This window comes from Pteropus vampyrus, unplaced genomic scaffold (assembly GCF_000151845.1).
Source record: "Pteropus vampyrus isolate Shadow unplaced genomic scaffold, Pvam_2.0 Scaffold1500, whole genome shotgun sequence".
Classification (NCBI taxonomy): Eukaryota; Metazoa; Chordata; class Mammalia; order Chiroptera; family Pteropodidae; genus Pteropus; species Pteropus vampyrus.
The window spans coordinates 4528-8962 of record NW_011890281.1 but is presented as its reverse complement, the minus strand read 5'-3'; the positions used below and the strand labels follow the sequence as shown (position 1 = coordinate 8962).

The 4435-nt window shown below is 49.7% G+C and overlaps 1 pseudogene; it reads right to left on the bottom strand.

The window, feature by feature from the left end:
* Window positions 1-4002: 4002 nt before the first annotated feature.
* On the bottom strand, window positions 4003-4121 carry LOC111734503 (annotated as a pseudogene).
* Window positions 4122-4435: the final 314 nt, after the last annotated feature.

Here is a 4435-nt window from a genome sequence, read left to right as displayed (position 1 = left end):
TGGTAGTATAGTCTAAGAAGTGAATTGGAACAAAAATATTTGTTTAAAAAAAGCTTAATCCTATAAAGTTAACTAGAAAAGAAAAGGAAGGGAGGGAGGGAGGGAGGGAGGGAGGGAGGAAGGCAGGCAGGCAGGCAGGCAGGCAGGAAGGAAGGAAGGAAGGGACCGGAGAACACATCCACGTAATTGATTCCCTCGTCTCCTAAGTTGTTTGAGCTCTGTCTTCAGTCACATGTGTCATAACCGAGGCTCCAGGAAGTGAGAAAGATCTAGAGAAAGTTGAGGGGGAGGGGACACCAAATCCTCCAGCTCAGTGATGTTGGCGTGCGCCAGGCATTAAAAGCAGGGCATGCAGGTGTAACGGGACGCCGCCTGGGGGTCCTCTGTCCCAGCGTGATGCATCACACCTGGGTCCGGGGCAGCGCCCCAGAGACTCGGTCAGATCGGGTTATCCATCAAGCTGCTTGTGCTCGCAGTTTGACTGTGGGGAAGGGGGACAGAGGCTCACGCTGCTCACTGACAGGCGAGGCCGGGGCATCCTTCAGTGGATCCGTCTGCTTCCTGATGCCTGATGGCATTTTCTCTTCTGCTATTTCATGGCAACCCCGGGAAAGGAAATCACAGTCGCCGTATCTACTAGTTTTAAAAATGTATTCAATTATTTTTGTAGCGCATTTGATAGCTGTAACACTTGCTAACTTCGGACAAATTGAGTGCAGGATTAATGTAATCATTTCTAAAGGAAGCTTTTCAAAGCTTCGAAATGGCAGCATCCTAAAATGAGACGGCGATTCCCTGCCGTAGGATAAAGGCAAATGGAGACGTTTCTCACTCTGTTCTTTGCACGGCTTCAAAGGTCATCTCACAGCGGCGTTCTCGTCCTTCCTCCTTCATTTGAAACAGAATTCGACCACAGCAAGTATCAGAAAATGCAAGGTACGGCCGAAGGAATGGTCACCTGGCTTCTGGCCGACTGTCTGCCCCGCACCAAGCTGAAACTGCCTCTTCTGGGACCGCTGTCCTTTTATGCTCAATGTTTGAAAACAGATTGGTCTAAGAGAAGGTTCCAGCGTTTCAGCCACCGGCTTGATCCGTGGCTGGAGCGTCACTGCACGGGACTGGCGTTGGCAAAGCTGCAGGACAAAAGCTCAGGGGCGACTGAGTCGCTGTGCACTCATTCGGATGGCAAAGGGCCTCTGGTCATACTTCACGGAAGGAGACCAAGACAGAGCACGTGCAGAAATGAACGTGGACTTTTTCAGTCTGCATCAGAATAAGAGGAATACTGTTCAGTCTTTGAAAGATAAGAAATTCTGACCCACACGAGCGCCTGGGTGAAACTTGAAGAAAATGTGCTCAGGGTAACACCCCGAGCCCCGTGGGATTCCAGGACCAGGAGGACAAAAGGGAGGGACCCGGAGCGGTCAGCCCGACAGTCAGGCCCAGAGACACGAGGCAGCAAGGCGCCTGGGGCTGGGAGTGCGTGTCGGCTCGGGATGATGACAAGGTTGTCAAACGGGTGGTGGCAACAGGTGACGTCAGTGTGAATGTACCTAACGCCACCGAGGAGGAGCCGGCCGAGTCTCTGCGCTGCTGCCCGTGCTGAGCCTTCCATCGTCCACGGCCAGGCACCCCAAAACACCCTGCCCCCACAGACAGTCTCCACCCCACTGGGCCGAGCGGGGGGCCTGAGCCCCAGGGCACGATACCCAGACGGGACCCCACGTCGCTGCTGGATGGAGCACGGCAGAGCCAGCCGCACACCGAACCCCGATCTGCCCAGCGGTGTCACCAAAGGCCCAGCACAGCAAACATGCTGGGCAGGTGTCGCTCGCAACCCGCAGGCTAAGCCACAGCCCGCGAGATCGAGGTCGCTGGGTGATTTTAAAGGAGGTCCACGCCTCTCGCCAGAAGTCCCGTGTCACGCCTGTCACCTGCCAGGGGTGGGACAGACACTCAGCCGCACAGGCAGTTTTGTGACAGTGCGTTCCTGACACTGTGACTCTGCTGCAAAGTACATGACATAGTGAGTGGCAGCCCCGCGAGGCGAGAGTTTTCAGCTCGCCCCTGTGCAAGGTCATCTGGAGAAACCTGGGTGAGCACAGAGGATTCGCCCAGCTGAGCCTGGCCAAGGAGGAGCACACCCCACCGCACGCACATCGCCCCACTAAATACTGGCCACTTCCTGGGTCACCAGCACCGGACCATCACGCCTGGCGTCACGGCCGTCAGTGTGCCTTCAGATGCTCCCCTCCATCACTGCCTAGCGGCTCACCAGCTGCCACCTGTCCAAGGCTACCTTCCACCAGCAAGCATCAGGCCTGTTTTCGAGATAAAGTGCCACGTTTGCTGTAATGCTTACGTATCTCCTGATGGTTTCGCATGCATAACACTGTGCTCCCGACTTTGCTGGCTCCTCTTTTTAATGCATGTCTGAAGTTTTCCCCTAAGGCCTGTGGGCTGCATTGCAGAAGGGGCCGGTACAGCGACTTTTGGGGACACAAGTGTGTTCTGACCAAGCGCGGTGTGTGAGTTGGCATCATAGGTTTACTTTCCGCGGCTCAGCAGGGCACAGAGAGGGAGGTTTCCGGTCACCTCCGCAGCTCTCCGGGCTCCTCCGAGGCTCGTCCTGCAGAGAAAGTCACTGTCACGAGGCGTCACGTTTGTGCGGGGATATCCTCCTGGGCCCTCTCCTTCAGATGCCAAACGACACTGGCCGAAAACCCTGTGATATTTTTTTCCTGCTGCCCAGTAATTGGATTTACGATGCGCGTACGTCGCCACCTGCTCCCTCCCTGTCCCCACGTCCTCCTTCCCACACCTGTGGGGCCGAAAGCTCAGGGTTTGTGGGGCCGTGTTTTGGGGTTTCTCTTACTTGTTACTGCTCCTCCAGAGGCCGCGAGCCCCTCCAGCTCTGGAAGGGCACAGGGCGACTCTGCTGGTGACCCCTGACATTTACTAAGAGTCAAGGAATCCAGAACTTTCTCTAGTCTCTCAACCCAGCCTGCCCTTCAAGGTGATTTTCTGGCTGCCTCTCCGCAGGCAGCAGACGTGTCTCACGGGGGTGGGGGTGGGGGGCGTAGTCACTCACAAAAAATGTAAAACAATGACGATATTAACTTGTTTCAACAAACATTAGTTCTCGTATAAGTATATGGCTTTCTCTTTAGGTTGGCATAGGTACAGTATTCTATGTCGGACATAAAGATACGAATATTTAAAAACACAGAGCGCGATGCTTTTTGGGAGCCCGCAGGGAAATGTCCTGCCTTTCTCGAGTTCCCAGACAATTGTGCCAAGAATAACTTCCCACTCCAGGGTCTACACCCCCAGACGCAGCTCTTGAAAGACATTCTTTCTTACAGCCGTCGGTAAAAAAGTAAACTCTGTTTATTCTCCGATAAGAAATTACATTAAAAATGTCCAGCGTTCGCCCAAAATAGCTCAACAAGAAATGAGTTCGGTGCATAAAGTTGAAGGCACATAGAGAAATCCGTGAGAACAGGCCTGCACCCCGAACGTCAGAACGGTCCACAGCCAGGCACTTAAGACAACTCGCAAATTTACTTGACAGCCGAAAAGGAGGCTGCCATCTTCATACTCAGTGCCTAACTAACATGAGTTTCATATGTAGATATTTTGAAAAGTTACTTTTTTACTTAAATTAATATCCAAATTATTATATTGACGTGTTTAAATCTTAATTTTCTTAAGAATTTAGTTTCATTCCTCTTATATACTTTTAAATTCAGTTTATACATATGGTAATTGTATTAAAATAAGAACGATTATGGTCTTTGACTAATGTTGAAGTTAATTCTTTTAAGATATTGAATTCCCCTGCAAAGTTCATCCCATTTACGATTACATTTTCTTAGACATTTATGACGCTAAATATATAACTTTAGTACCTCTGATCCTCTCAGCAATTTAAATGCATGAAAAGGAAGACTTATAAACCTAGCATGCAAATTTTTCCTAAGCAGATTTTTTTATTTTTCACGCTTACAGCACCTGGTCTTCCTAGGTGGTCTCCCATCCAAGTACTAACCAGGCCTGACCCTGCTTAGCTTCCAAGATCAGACGGGATCAGGCGTGTTCAGGGTGGAGTGGCCGTAGACTAAGCGGTTTTTATAAATATCATTAAAGCATAATCACGGTTTTAAATATCTTAAATAACAAATTAAACAGATTACGCTAAATATTTTTAAGTGAAGAGAAAAATAGTAGTAGTGGCTCAATTTAATTTGTCATTTCTCTACTTATTTTTTATTCTTTTCGGGGTTTTAAAAATGGTTACTTAGGTAAGAACAGTTATCATTGTATTCAGACAGAATCCAAGGCAATGATACAGGTATTTATTTATCTCTTAATCACATATTCGAGCCCAAAGAGAAAGCTTGGACCCTACATTCTTTCAGCTTCTAACCAAATC